At 42.9% G+C, this 16,771-nt stretch overlaps 1 non-coding gene across 1 annotated transcript; it reads left to right on the plus strand.

The window, feature by feature from the left end:
* The first annotated feature begins 15,913 nt into the window (after positions 1–15,913).
* Trnai-uau (transfer RNA isoleucine (anticodon UAU)) lies at positions 15,914–15,988 on the plus strand. Its single transcript has one exon. It is a non-coding gene; the product is annotated as a tRNA-Ile (tRNA).
* The last annotated feature ends 783 nt before the right edge of the window (positions 15,989–16,771 follow it).

A 16,771-nucleotide genomic window follows, 5' to 3' on the forward strand; every position in this document is an offset into this window, starting at 1 on the left:
CCTTAAACATCACCTAGTACTGTAATTCTTCATGCTTTCCCGGCGATCTGTTGACATCTTGGATATACGGGAATCCAGCCGGATGTTCGCGTCGTTCTCCCACGATATTTCAACAGCGTGCCTCGCTGTCTTCTTCAGGTGCTACCTGAGACTAGTCCTTGGGTCGATCGAGTCCAGTATTTGTGTCTGGGAGGAGCTGGGCGTTCCCTAACCGATCCGCGCCGAGGACAACCAAAACGGGCGCGGACGGCACTCGGAACATCCGCGACTGGAGAGGTCCATTGAAGCTGGCGGGCGCGGACCACAGAAGGAGCACTCGACTCGGCGCTGACCGATTAGGGAACGCCCAGCTCCTTCCAGGCATAAATACTGAACTCGATCGACCAAAGGACCAGTCTCAGGTAGCACTTGAAGAAGACAGCGAGGCACGCTGTTGAAATATCGTGCGAGAACGACGCGAACATCCGGCTGGATTTCCGAATATCCCAGATATCACCTCGTACTGTTTAGAGTAGTTTTATTTTATGTTCTCGGTTATAATCATATTCAGTTCTGTATGTCTCCTTATCGTCATGACGTCTAATGGAATCTGTATTTTGGAATTACATCTTCCATTCACAAGCGTAAGTTCAAGGTACAGACTTTATTTCGAATACATTTGTTACTGATTTCATTGATACTTAGTTATGTATGGCCGGGAGAGCGGTGTGCTGACCACACAACCCTCCTATCCACATCCTCAGTGAGGATGACATGGCGGTCGGATGGTCCCGATGGGCCACTTGTGATCTGGCGACGGAGTGCTTAGTTATGTATGTAAGTCATAAAACAAAACAGAAACAAAACCACAAAATTAAAAATTTGATATCCTTTAACGAAACAGAAGCGCAGTATGAGGAAAGAAATCAGATTCTCACAGAAGTTAGTTTGGAAGAAAATTACTTTTGGTACGAAAATTCATACGACCTTTGTGGATGCCGCCTGCAAGAAATGAGGACAGTACAGTTCAGCACGGATGTTATTCAGCACTAATTTAATTGTAATACCTTGCGATACACTTCTGTTAATTTTAAAAAGACCTGTCGCAGAAATTGTTACGTAATATCAGTTTCTACGTTTCATTTGACTTAGTGGTAAAACGATGGGTGTGTTATTTTGCCCTCACTGAGTTAAAGGTGGCATTTGCTCTACTTTTTTTTTTTTTTTTTTTTTTTTAGACTGACTCGAATAATTGATTATTCCTGTGTGGCACAATGCTGCGTTCTAGCTAGAGTCAAAATAAAATATATCAGAAAATCACACATCTGCACAGTTGCTCCTGACGAAAGTGCTAAGTGGCTTTTTTCTAAAACTCGATATGCTGTTACAGATTAACAGTCTAAGTATGTTACCATATACAACAATGTACTGGTAACAAGCACTATAAATACTGAATGCTGTTATTTACTGTTCTATGCGATATAAAAACATACAGTGAAATTGTTTTCACGTACGGTCGCTATTCCTTCAACCGTGATTGAGTTGTAATCTAAAAATTATGTAAAATCTTTGCTGTTAGTGTTCTGAAGTTTTTCCAATGCAATTTAATAAAAACTGGGCGAAGAGCAGTTATAAATATTTATTGGATCGCTGATTTGTTTCTATAATGGATGCTGTGCTTCTGCGAACTTGAAAATTTTGATGGTAGAGCGGCGAACACCGCAAATAACATATTTTCGCAGAAGATACATACTTTTTCGCCAAAACAGCCGGTTCCCTGTGTACTACAGCACGTTTGGGTTATCACCATATAAATTGGGTTTGTGTAGCAAACAGAGCATTGTTTTTCTCCAGGCAGGAAATTGTATAATAACAATCCGAAGGAAACGAAAACATTCATTGTCGTCACGTAAACACATGCAGCGAAATACAATGAGCACTCCGAATCTTATCGGAGTAGATCAAGTAGTAGCATTTTCATACCCTTTTGTACTCTTCATAAAATTTGTTTTCTTCGTCACATTTATTTACATTTGTAAGAATTGGCCGTATCGTTAAAAGCTAAAATGTGTACAGAATTATTAGCTTTGAAACAATTTTTCGAAAGATAATGTTACGTCGAAAGTAGCGCGTGTTTACCCTAAGTAGATAAATGGTACTAATGTTACGTTTTTTAATTTCCTTTAGGCAAATGTTTATTTCATGTTATTTTGATTCTCTTGTATATCATCTTGGCTTACGTCAAATTACGTTAAAACTTTGCAGGAAATTCTGCTGTCATCGCGTTGGCCGTCTTTTATTTTTGCGATGCCTTTGATCTTATTGTACCTTTGACTCCTTGTCTGCACACTGAGTAGAACACTCACATCATACTGCATTAATACGGTAGTAAGTGCGTTACAGTCACGTTACCACATGTATCAGAGTACGAGTGTCATTTAATGAAGTGTATAGATTGCAATTGTCATTTATAGAGAACAAAACGAATGGAGCCCGACGGGAATTCCGCTGTTAAAGGCAGAGGAAAGGGTGAATACATGGAAAAAGTACACCGATGGCTTCTGTGACGGGAAGGAGTTAACTATTGACTTGAGTGAAGAAGCAACTGGATTTGATACGCAAGAGACAGGGGATCCAGTATTAGAGTCAGAATTTAAAAGAGTTCTGGAAGACTTGATAACAAATAAAGCAGAAAGGATTGATAAACTTCCACCGACATTTCTAAAATCATAAGAAGAAACGATAACGAAACGACTATTCAGGTAAGTATGTGGAAAGTATGAGGCAGACTTTTTGAAATGTCTCAACCACATAATTCCTACGATGGCAAGGCAAGATAGGTGTGAAATTTAGCACACAAACTACTGAGAAGAATAATATACAGAAGAATTGTAAATGGACGATCCGTAGATAATTTTGCTTTAGAAAACATAAAGGCACCAGACAGGCAGTTCTGAATTTATTGCGCGAATGCGAAATTCTGAGAAAAATAGGTGTAAGCTACGGGGAAAAGACTGGTAGTATACAACAAGTACGAGAGCCAAGAGGAAGCAGTAACACTTGGAACAACTTGAAAGAAGTGGTCGGATTAAAACTGTGCAAACCTGGGATGCAAACTTCTAACCCTAATGTTCGATATATATATCAAAGAAGCAATAACGGAAATAAAAGAAAAATTCAAGAGTGAAATTAAGGACGGGGGTGAATGGATATTAATGATAGGTTTCGTTGATTACACTGTTGTCCCCAGAGAAGTTAGGAACCATTACAGGAGCTGTTGAATGGAATGAACAGTCAAATGAACGGACTGAGAGTAAACCGGAAAAGACAAAATTAATGCGAAATAACAGATATGAGAATAGCGAGAGACTTAATACCAAAAGTCTGTGGGCACGAAGTAGACGAAGCTAAGGGATCTGCTACCTTGGAAACTAACTAACCCATGGCGTACGAAGGAAAGAGGACGTAAAAAGTACCGTACGCAAAGAGGGTATTCCTGGCCAAGAGAAGTCTACTGGTGTGAAACATTGACAACATTTTCAGAAGAAATTTCTGAGAACGTACATATGGAGTACAAAATTGTATGTTAGTGAACTATGGACTGTGGGAAAACCGGAACAGAAGATAATCGAAGCATTTGAGATGTGATGCTGCAGAAGAACATTGAAAATGAGGTGGACTGATAATGTAAGGAATGAGGAGGTTCTCCGCAGAATCGATGAGGGGACGATGTATGGAAAACACTCACAAGAAGTTAGGACAAGGTGATAGGACATATTTTAAGACATCAGAGACTGTCATTATACTACAGGATAAAAACTGAAATGCATCCAGAAATTAACTGAGGACGTAGGGTGCAAGGGTGCAAGTGCTACTGCGAAATGAAGGGAAAAGAAAACTGAGACAGACCATGGAATACAACGTACTGGCATCACGCATGTCGGGTGGGTGTTTGTTTGATCGAATAAGTGCGTGCTCTCAGTTTGCCATTCACCTGTGGCGATATCGCTAATGAAGTCAGTTCAGTAGGTGAGTTGAACGTGATCATTTACGCATTGCACCCAAACGAGAAGAGTAGCAGTTTCACGATGTGGCTACTTTCGGCTGCAACCACATAAATGCAGCAAGTCCACACTAGTACCAGTAATACTGGGTTATTCGGTTTACCAAATACGAGTAATGGTCTCTACCACATCTTATCCATCCACGTCAGTGATAGATGGAAATTCTGGGTGCTCCGAAAAGTGTCCGATCTTATTCTCTGGTCTATTTTGGCAGACATCTTCGTCGCCTTAGACTATTGAATGTTTTGTAAACCCTCGTCGCCAGTTTTGTACAGGCCTCGTCAATACTGCTATGGAGGGCGAGTTGCCACCGATACGGTACGTCGAGCTCTTGGTTTCTGGTGCAGTACATCGCAAAGACAATTCGTCTCTGCCACTATTACACAGCTATGCCCCAGGGTCAGGTAACAGGACAGGAAAACCAAGGTTCTACAACACTCCAACAAATTAGTAACAAAGTCACACAAATGCGTTAAGAGCTTTACTTATCTTTATGACATGTTGAATTATTAAAACTGCAACTCGTGGTTTCTGGTGTAGTGCACCGCTAAGACAATTTCTCTCTGCCACTATTACACACCTATGCCCCATGGTCAGGTAACAGGACAGAAGAACCACGGTTCTACAACACTCCAACAAATTAGTAACAAAACCACACAAATGAGTTAAGAGCTTTACTTATCTTTATGACATGTTGAATTATTAAATCTGCAACACTGCTTCACTACACACATCAAATGTTTTGCATCACCTCTGTTCCGAGAGTACCGGAACCTGTACAGAAAACTGGAATAGTGGCCAACATAAACATCATTTGCACTCTTTTTATTGCTCATAAAAAACCACACATTGCATGTTGTACCACCATACAGCGAAATCTTCACAGGTGGTTGTCCAGATTGATGTACACACCGGTACCTCTAATAACCAGTAGCACGTCCTCTTGCATTGATGCATGCCTGTATTCGTCGTGGCATACTGCCGACAAGTTCATCAAGGCATTGTTGGTCCAGATCGTCCCACTCCTCAACGACGGTTCGGCGTAGATCCCTCAGAGTGGTTGGAGGGGCACGTCGTCCATGAACAGCCCTTTTAAATCTATCCCAGGCATGTTCGATAGAGTTCGCGTCTAGAGAACATGCTGGCAACTCCAGTCGAGCGATGTCGTTATCCTGAAGGAAATCATTCAAAAAATTTGCGCAATGGGGACGCGAATTGTCGTCCATGAAGACGAATACCTCGCCAATACGCTGCCGATATGGTTGCACTATCGGTCGGGGAATGGCATTCACGTATCTTACAGACGTTACGGCGCCTTCCTTGGCCATCAGCGGCGTATGTCGGCCCCACATAATGCCACCACAAAACGGCAGGGAACTTTCACCGTGCTGCACTCGATGGACAGTGTGTCTTAGGCGTTGCCTCCAAACACGTCTCCGATGATTTTCTGGTTGAAGGCATATGCGACACTCATCGATGAGGAGAACGTGATGTCAATCCTGAGCGGTTCATTCGGCATGTTGTTGAGTCTATCAGTACCGCATCGGATGGTATCGCGGTTGCGGGAAGATGGACCTCGCCATGGACGTCGGGAGTAAAGTTGCCATCATGCAACCTGTTGCGCACAGTTTGAGTCGTGACACGACGTCCTGTGGCTGCACGAAAAGCATTATTCAACATGGTGGCGTTGCTGTCAGGGTTTCTCCATCAGGGTTCATCCGTAGGTAACGGTCACCCACTGCAATAGTAACCCTTGGGCGGCCTGAGCGAGGCATGTCTTCGACAGTTCTTGTCTCTCTATATCTCTTCCATGTCCGAACAACATCGTTTTGGATCACTCCGAGACGCCTGGACACTTCCCTTGTTGAGATCCCTCCCTGACACAAAGTAAACATGCGGACGCGATCGAACCGCGGTATTGACCGTCTAGGATTTTTGAACTACAGACAACACAAACCGTGTACCTCCTTCGTGGTGGAATGACTGGAAATGATCGGCTGTCGGAATGCCTCCGTCTAACAGGCGCTGCTATTGCATGGTTGTTTGCATTGTAAGTAGGCTGTTTAGGTTCTTATATTGGTAACGCCATGTAGCGCTCTGTATGAATATCACCGACTGTGCAGTGTGCAGTCTGTGGCTGATTTGCATTGTTGGAATATTGCTATTGTAGTGTTGGGCAGTTAGATGTGAACAGCGCGTAGCATTGCGCAGTTGGAGGTGAGCCGCCAGCAGTGGTGGATGAGGGGAGAGATTTGGCGGAGTTTTGAGAGCGGTCGATCTGGACGTGTGTCCATCAGAAAGAGTAAATTTGTATTATTGGATACCATGAACTGATGCATATCTATGATGACTTTTGAACGTTATTAAGGTAAATACATTGTTTGTTCTTTATCAAAATCTTTCATTTGTTGACTATGCCTATCAGTTGTTAGTACCTTCAGTAGTTAGACTCTTTTATCCAGCTGGCAGTATTGGTACACGCTGTATTGCAGTAGTTTGAGTAACGAAGATTTTTGTGAGGTAAGTGGTTTATGAAAGGTATAGGATATTGTTAGTCAGGGCCATTCTTTTGCAAGGATTTTTGAAAGTCAGATTGCGTTGCGCTAAAAATATTGTGTGTCAGTTTAGCGTTGATCAGAATAAGTAAAGAGAGAAATGTCTGAGTACGTTCAGTTCTGCTCAGCTGTTTGAAAATCAAATAACGTAAAGGTTTATCAGCACAGTAATTCAAAAATTTTTCTAAGGGGACGTTTCAGCATCTTTGGGCGGGTTTAGTGACTTTTCTGAACAGTCGAAGGGACTGTGTCTGTGATACAATATCCACAGTCAACGTCTATCTTCAGGATTTCTGGGAACCGGGGTGATGTAAAACTTTTTTTGATGTGCGCATAAATCAAACAAAATGCCCTCAATGACTGAGTGCAAATAATAGTATGTCTACTTCACAGTACATAGCAAATGGAATTAAAGCATTTGTCTGTTCACTTCGAAGAGTTGACTAAACGACGCTCCCTGTGTAAGTCAACCCTGAACGATGATTTATAACCAAGTGGGTGATAGCTGCTCTTCTTTCTTCCCAGTAGGCTTCTGTTGGTTGTCGTCCGGTCATTTGCATATTCTACGCGGCCTGCAGTTGGCAGAGGCGAAGTCGATATCTTCTTTATCCACTGCGCCACCCTTGGTGGGTGGTGAAACCCCCACAGTTTCGGGTCTCTTTTGTACTGGCACCAGCTCACGTCTTTGCGCCTTTGGTGCTTTTGCCCTGGCTGTATCTTGTTCGAAACACAGCAGAAAGCATTTATTTATAAAATCCACTATTTTAATTTCCCCTGTTTACCGGTTTTCAAGAGAAGCAGAGCGAATATTTATGTGCTCCAGCACTTGACAAGCTTTTTAAAATATGACATTATCACACCCATAGCCATGGTGATGTTTATCAGATGGTAACATCAAACTATTACTTACGTTCACTGCATGATAGCAACAGCTCTGTGGAGAATGCAGTAGAACTGCACGCTGCATTTCTGAGGAAACTGCTATAGCTGTATTGATCCAGGCAATACGTAATCGTTTCCACGTGATCCGTTTTGTCTTTCGGTTTCATTTTGATAACGGCACAAATACTGAGTACCGTGGTTCACGAAGGAGGTGGGCTTCTGGAATGCAACCTGAATCAATGGTGCCGGGTTCTCTCCACCGACCAGTCGCAGATTCGTTTGACATCTTATGATCGTCGTGGGGAGGCTGTAAGTAACAATCCACGTCTCAGGAACGCAGTGATATGGATCTCTCAGGGAGGTGTCGTGACGTACGTCGTACGGCTCTCATCACTATCGAGAGTAATTTGAGGATTGGGTAGTATCGGCAAAGGACACTTTTCTCCAGCAGCACAGTCAACATTTCGGAAATGTTTTCAGGATAATAATGCAAGATTACACGCCGCACAACTCGTGAATAGATTGCTCCAGTAACCAAGAAAGAACGAAAAAAGAAAGGCAAGAAGTAGCAGCTGACTCAAACCCTATTTATCGTGTTTGAGATCATCTGAAACCTGCAGTGTGTCGTTCACTAGGTGAGGACAGTAGAGCCGGTGTCGCAAATCTGCATAGGCTTGAGCAGCAACGCGTCGACCGTTTTGTGGCAAGAACATTTATTATAATGAAATTAGAATTACATTAATACCTTAAGCTGTTGACGGGCGGTGATATATATCAACGGGGACAGGTGAAAATGTGTGCTCTGACGGGGACTTGAACCCGGGATCTCCTGCTTACATGGCACACGCTCTATCCATCCGAGCCACCGAGAGCACGAAGGATTGTGGAGCTGCAGGGACTATCTCGCGCACGCCTCCCGCGAGACTCGCATTCTCACCTTGTATGTCCACACACTACATTAGTAGTGTCCCATCCCAACACACTCATTACTCGTGGAAGACATTCTTACCAAGTCCCGTAAGAGTTAGCGGAATATGTGTGCATCCGCACAGAAGACGAAGACCATGGCCGGTATTGCCAGAATTATATACTTAAATGGATATGGTGTCTGTTCTTTCGGACAAGTCCGAAAGACCAGACACCATATCCATGTAAGTATATATTTATTACAATGTTGTTCTACCAAGTACCGGCGGAAGATTCTGTTAACATAACCAACTTTCTGACAGAAAGCATACGACATCCAAGCATGTTACAGTGCATTTGAACGAACAACTGATAAAATTACCATTGAGTAGTTCCAACATTATCAAGCATGTGCGAGGTACACCATCCTGACGTGTTACTGATAGTCCAGAAGGAGACTTGTTTTAAAAATCAATTCTTAAAGTTTATGCACGAGCGTGCAATCATTTTTATAAGATTCAGAAAGTGACACAGTATACGAGGAAACTTCAAAAAAGTATCTTACACATGTTGTTACATCCTTAGACCATTGCGCAGCCAGAGTGGCACATTGTCAGAAGACGGTAAGTTAAATGTTACGAGTTTCCCGCGGACACAGTTGCGCTGTGGTACGGATAACGGACGCTTCAGAGTGTGGGAGTGAAATAGCGCGGCTGCTGGAAACGTACTCCAACGCTGGAGTACGCAGCACAGAACGGTTCTTATGTACAAAAGGTCTGAACTGCACACAGATGCGTCATTAAGTTCTGGCGGTATGTGGCCAGAACACAACGTCGAGTCCAGCCGTAGTAGAATGGTGCCAATAATTGCACCAAAGTCGCACAGACAGGGATGATTCTGATCAGGAATGAAGATTTCTGACGTCGACCAGAGATGACAGTGTCCGCGTAATGGATAAACTGATTTGGAGCGTTAGCAGAGGACGTTCAAACAGCGGCTCTCAAATGATTCCCTGATCGAGGAGCCTATTTCTATCGAAGAGGAGCTGAAAGATTGAGAGAACGTTCCACTGTTGTTTACGCAGATTTCACGATTTTGTACCTGTGTCGCGTTGAAGTGCTGATTTACAAAAACGCATTTTGACTACCGTAAAAATGTGCAATGTTTTGAAGTCCTCTCCTATCAAATCCAGCTGCAAGATGATATTGGCAAGTTTACGCAAAAGCTGCGAAAAAAATAAATAAATAAACTGCGCAACTTTTGCATATAATACAGAACGTTCATTACTAGAAGTAGCAGAAATGAACATGTTTACTTGGAACGTATGCATTTCAAGAATATACACGGATAATGAGTTTGACGCGGGCTGAACAGAGCGAACTCATAAAATTTTTAACTTTGAAAGAAGACAACTTCTCAGCTAAGATCGTATTTTTAAAGCCTTCATTTACGATGACTCGCTTCGGCAAATAGATTACCGTCATCTGATCTACATAAAGGTTAATACAAGGGCCCAATTAGAGCTATGAATATATTCCATCTCGTACATGTCGGGATCAGATGATGGTAGACCTGTTCCGAAATCGTTCGTCGTAAATAAAGGTTTTGCAAATGCCGTCTTCGTTGAGAAGATGTCTTCTTTGAAGTCGATTGTTTACAAATCGCCCCCTACCGCTCAGTATGAGCAAGGTAACTCATAAATTTTCAATTATTTCCTCGAAAAGGTAAAGTTACATCATAAGGAACTTGTCTGTTGGCAGGCACACATCTCCAGTTCTGGCATACCTGTACACTGGTATCTCCGCGTCACAGTATCGTAGCGCGTCGCTGGATGGGTTGAAATTGAGGTAGCCAGCTGATACATCGGAATGTCAGGAGGTACTTCGTGTACTATTTTTGAAGTCGAACGACGCTACAATAATCCATGCTCAGTTGCCAGTTTGACGGCAGTGATTGACCATTACACGGCATTGACGTTAATTGGCGCCAGGAATCGGACATCGAAAGATGAAAATTGATATTAGATATAATAAAATATTTTTTGACTAAATATTAGTACTGACGATCATTAATATCTAATATATCGTTGTATCGATATTACGGTGCCAAAGATTTTGTTTTAAAATTCAGTTTATTACTTATGGTTGCACATGCTATCAAAAATCGTGTTGAGTGGGTATTATGTATTATTAAATATTTAAGGCTGTTACTGATCGAAAGTTTTCGGATACTGGTACTTTAGGTGGGCTTCTGAGTTTTTAGTGCTACCAGAGGTTCAGAGTACGTTCCCATTATAATCACACTTAGCTCTTGTATTATTGTTTAAGTTAAAATGCTTCCACACATCACTTTTGTGAGATATTTTCCTATTATTTCATACAACTAACAATACAGACCAAAGAGATTTCCAGAATTAAATTTCAAACATTTCTATTAATCTTAATATCGAGTGAGAGGAGGTTACTACAATACACAGTTGCCATCAGTCTAAATGTCTCGAGAATGGCAAAGTAAAAGACTGTAAGGGTCGCTCTTACGTTGTAAATATTTCAATACTAAAAAGAAAGTAGAATTAACGTTTCTTTATATTCTAAGTTAAATGACGATAATAATAATAATATTATGCGAGTATATTGCCACAAAAATCGATGTTATCGATGTACAACTGCACAGATATCGATAATAGATGTCACGTGAGTCATTCCGATATACTCATGTTTCGATGCATCGTATTCCGATATCAAACCCCTGGATGACGCAGACGTCTCAACTGTGGTCCACCAGACCTGAATGGCGAAGAAGGAAGTGCCAGACGACTTCTCTGTGATCCCAAGAGAAGGTGACGCCCTGGTTTTAGATGGCGACCACAATGGAGGCGAAAGCTGAAAAAGTGAAATGCGGTCGGGTCAGTTTTCAGCGTGTTTCACGTCATTTTGAACGTGACTGTTCACACCTCATTTAGAAAGCCCGCCAAACGGAAGCAGAAGCTTAAGTGTTTAAGTTGTGTCAAGGCCAAGTGAGAAGACTTACTTAGTCCCTTATTCGGCATTGACAAGTGCTGTGTATGTGTCTCTGTGACCACGAGACGAAGGAACACATTGAGCAGAGGAAAGGTGTGGATTCTTCGTCGCCCGTAAAGGCGCTGAACCAAACATCATTGAGTGTCGTGATGCTATTTATTTGGGTTTCTACGCTATGTTGCTAACTTATTATGCTCGCACGTGGTAAACCACGACAGGAGCGTAATCCTCACGATGGTACTGGATGCTGTGCAAGGATGCAAGGATGTGTGTTTGTTCCACGACCACTCCACAGCTAATTATGCACAGGACTCAGTTACGCATTCCACTTGTTTAGGCCATTGAATTTTGTGTCGACCTCTAGCCGCCGCCCCCCCCCCCTCCCCCCCCTCGTGTTTTCCTGACACGGCAAGATACGGCTTCCTACTCTTTTCTCAGAGCTGCGTGGTCTGAGGCGCCTTGACACGTTTCACGCGGCTCCCTCCGTAATAGGTTCGAGTCCTCTCACGGGCATAGGTGGGTGTCCTGTCCTTAGCGTAAGGTAGTTTACATTAGATTAAGTAATCTGTAAGCCTAGCGACGGATGACCTCAGCAGGAACTGACCACAAATTTCTAAATTTCTTTCCTCAGATGTAGAAATCATTGCATGATGGGCAGTACCGAATAACGAGGAAATGATTTCAGGATGGAACATTTCCAGGGCAAACAAGGTGCAAACTTCTACAACAAAGAGGAAAAATTAATTCAGCAATCAGTCGGATATCCATTCTGTATTTCTTACTGTACATGTAGATATCATATACTGACTAGGTATCTTCAGTGCTTAAAACGAGCAATTATACAAAAATCGGCACGTAAAAGATGTAAATTAATACCACATTTACAATAGTATTCACAAAGTTTGGTAACTAACAGTTTAAATCTAATCGTACAGACTCTTAAGCTCTTGACAACATGTTGCTATACGACTTTAGGACGTACGTTGCCAGATTCTATAGGAGGCTGTTGTTTACAGAGCAATACAATAAACTTCAGTTTACGTCAAATGGCTAGAGCTACGAGCTCTAAACCGTTAACACTGACTTTGAGTTACAAGTACAATTTTTTATGGAACTGATATTACATTAAAAAATTAAACTTGATTAAATGGTTGGTTCAAATGGCTCTGAGCACTATGGGACTCAACTGCTGTGGTCATCAGTCCCCTAGAACTTAGAACTACTTAAACCTAACTAACCTAAGGACATCACACACATCCATGCCCGAGGCAGGATTCGAACCTGCGACCGTAGCAGTCGCACGGTTCCGGACTGCGCGCCTAGAACCGCGAGACCACCGCGGCCGGCAAACTTGATTAAAATTAACCATTTGGACATAAAGAAGATCACATGTTAAAAGATTACAAAACATGGAGTTCGTGCTCGAATAACTACAATATGAATGTGGAAGAAACTTTAAAATATTGAAAGACTTTTTTATAAACCTTGTACATCAAAGAAACCATAGAGTAACTATAGTAAGTGTTTTACACTGACGGGATAAAAGTCATGTGGTATCTCCTGATAACGTGTCATTTTGCCTAGCAAAGTGCAGCAACTCAGTGTGACACGGACTCAGCAAATCGTTGGAAGTACCTGCATAAATAATGACCCATGCCGCTTCTGTAACTGCCCATAATTGGCCGGAGATTGATTTTGTGTATGAACTGTCCGCTCGATTATGTCCCATAAGTGTTCGCTGAGATTCATGTCGGGCGATATGAGCGGCCAAATAATTCCCTCGAATTGTCCATAATGTTCTTCAAACCTATCACGAACAACTGTGATATGATAACATGGCGCACTATCATCCACAGAAATTCCATCTTTGTTTGGGAACATGAAGTTCATGAATGGCTGAAAATGGTTTACAAGTAGCCGAACATTAACATTTACAGTCAATCATTGGTTCGGTTGTATGAGAAGACCCTGTACATTCCGAGTACACTAGCCCACGCCATTATGGAGTCACCACCAGATTGCACAGTACCTTGTGGCCAAAATGGGTCCGTGGCTCCGGGGGGTCTGCGCCACACTCGGAATCTACCATCTACATCCATACTCCGCAAGTCACCTGACGGTGTGTGGCGGAGGGTACCTTGAGTACCTCTATCGTTTCCCCCTTCTGTTCCAGTCTCGTACTGTTCGTGGAAAGAAGGATTGTCGGTATGCCTCTGTGTGGGCTCTAATCTCTCTGATTTTATCCTCATGGTCTCTTCGCGAGATATACGTAGGAGGGAGCAATATACTGCTTGACTCCTCGGTGAAGGTATGTTCTCGAAACTTCAACAAAAGCCCGTACTGAGCTACTGAGCCTCTCTCCTGCAGAGTCTTCCACTGGAGTTTATCTATCATCTCCGTAACTCTTTCGCGATTAGAAAAGATCCTGCAGCGAAGCGCTCTGCTCTCCGTTGGATCTTCTCTATCTCTTCTATCAACCCTATCTGGTATGGATCCCACACTGCTGAGCAGTATTCAAGCAGTGGGCGAACAAGCGTACTGTAACCTACTTCCTTTGTTTTCGGATTGCATTTCCTTAGGATTCTTCCAATGAATCTCAGTCTGGCATCTGCTTTACCGACGATCAACTTTATATGATCATTCCATTTTAAATCACTCCTAATGCGTACTCCCAGATAATTTATGGAATTAACTGCTTCCAGTTGCTGACCTGCTATATTGTAGCTAAATGATATGGGATCTTTCTTTCTATGTATTCGCAGCACATTACACTTGTCTACATTGAGATTCAATTGCCATTCCCTGTACCATGCGTCAATTCGCTGCAGATCCTCCTGCATTTCAGTACAAATTTCCATTGTTACAACCTCTCGATATACCAGAGCATCATCCGCAAAAAGCCTCAGTGAACTTCCGATGTCATCCACAAGGTCATTTATGTATATTGTGAATAGGAACGGTTCTACGACACTCCCCTGCGGCACACCTGATGTCACTCTTACTTCGGAAGACTTCTCTCCATTGAGAATGACATGCTGCGTTCTGTTATCTAGGAACTCTTCAATCCAATCACACAATTGGTCTGATAGTGCATATGCTCTTACGTTGTTCATTAAACGACTGTGGGGAACTGTATCGAACGCCTTGCGGAAGTCAACAAACACGGCATCTACCTGGGAACTCGTGTCTATGGCCCTCTGAGTCTCGTGGACGAATAGCGCGAGCTGGGTTTCGCACGATCGTCTTTTTCGAAACCCATGCTGATTCCTTCAGAGTAGATTTCTAGTCTCCAGAAAAGTCATTATACTCGAACATAATACGTGTTCCAAAATTCTACAACTGATGGACGTTAGTGATATGGGTCTATAGTTCTGCACATCTGTTCGACGTCCCTTCTTGAAAACGGTGATGACCTGTGCCCTTTTCCTATCCTTCGGAACGCTACGCTCTTCTAGAGACCTACGGTACACCGCTGCAAGAAGGGGGGCAAGTTCCTTCGCGTACCATCAGCTTTTACCAACTGAAGCCGGGATTCATCTGAACAGGCCACGGTTTTCCAGTCGTTTAGGGTAAAATCCATATGGTCACGAGCCCAGGAGAGTCGCTGCAGTACCTTGGCAAGGGTACTAACGTCGGTCCTCTGCTGCCACAGCCCATTAGCACGCTGGCCTATCGGATACGTTCGTCGTGTGTCCCACATTGACTTCTGCGATTGTTTCACACAGTGTTACTTGACATGTAGCACTGGCAATTCTACGCAAACGCCGCTGCTGTCGGTCGTTATGTGAAGGACGTGGGCCACTGTGTTGTTCATGGTGAGTGGTAACTCCTGAAGTTTGGATTCTCACCACACTCTGGACACTATGGATCTCGGAATACTGGATCCCCTAACTATTTGCGAAATGGAATGTCCCATATGCCTAGCTCCCACTACTACTCTGCGTTGAAAGTGTGTTAAGTCCCGTCGTGCGGCAATAATCACGTCGGAAGCCTTTTCACATAAACATCTGAATACAAATGAAAGCTCCACCAATGCACTGCATTTTTATACGTCGTCTACGTGATATTAACGCCGTCGTTATCCTGTGACTTTTGTCATCTCTGTGTATTTTACCTGCAATTAGCGTAAAAACGTGGTTTGAACTGAAGTGCTTTAGCAGTTGAGAAGTAGTGGTGGATGGATATTCTCTTATAGTTTAACAGCTGCCAAATCAGTTGACGTAGATTAGGTACATATATCAAGATGGTATCTGTTCTTTCGGACATATCCAAAAGAACAGACACCATCTTCATATGTTAAGGCTATCCGGCCATTGACCTTCTTCTTCTCTGCTGGATGTACAAGCATTGCCCGAACTCTTACGGAACTCGGTAAGATTGTCTGCCGCGAGTAATAAGTGTAATGGGCAAGGGCCCTATGGATGTAGTGTGTGGACATTAAGTTGGGAATGTGAGTCTCACAGGGAGTGTGCAAGGGATAAATCTCTGCAGGCGCGCTATCCTCTGTGCCCTCGATGGCTCAGATGGATAGAGTGTCTGCCATATAAGTAGAAGATCCCGGGTTCGAGTCCCGGTCAGGACATACATTTTCAACTGTCCCCGTTGATATATATCAACGCCTGTCGACAGCTTAGGGTCTTGATTGAATCACCATTTCATAGATTATGTACAGTTTGAAGCTAAATACGTTGGCAAGCAAGATAAAAGCGAAAAACTGTGAGACAACCAACCACCACAGTTTCTAATCCGATTTGTTCTTATACTGTGCATTGCCAAGTGTTGTCATATAGGGAAGAGAAGCGGTTAGGCATTCTACGTTCCTCCTGGTTGCCGACGTCTCCTGACTTGAAGTAGATGGCCATAGAAAAGCTCCAAAAAATGGTTGATTTTCGCTACAAGCTGCTCATCGAACGGGCGGGCATGAAGATCTCAGATGACAAAAAAAAAAAAAAAAGCGATTTCCTCGCGGAGGTCCATTAGTGTGCCCTTTTCCACTCTTTTTGTATTTTTTTTAATTTTCTGTTTTTAAGTCCTCAGTCTTCTAATTGGATTAATGCGACCCGCCACGAATTCCGTTCTATGAACTACTTTTACATATGCCGGTAAAGATGAAATATTGTCCACTCTCAATTAGGTGGGCAGCGAAGCTCGGTTTTTCAGCTAAGGGCTGGTCTCCTCGAACTTACCCACCATTGGGAAAGAAACGTGTTACATTGAGAGGTGAATGTGTAGATAAGCACCATACTTCATGGTCACAGATTTATTTTCCGGTTTGATAATTAAACATTCTTTACAATGAATTATACTCATTATGTACTTTGCACACGCCCTGCGGCTCCACTTTGTTAACGGAGATCGGGTGTAA

The sequence above is a fragment of the Schistocerca nitens genome, chromosome 8 (assembly GCF_023898315.1).
Source record: "Schistocerca nitens isolate TAMUIC-IGC-003100 chromosome 8, iqSchNite1.1, whole genome shotgun sequence".
NCBI lineage: Eukaryota > Metazoa > Arthropoda > Insecta > Orthoptera > Acrididae > Schistocerca > Schistocerca nitens.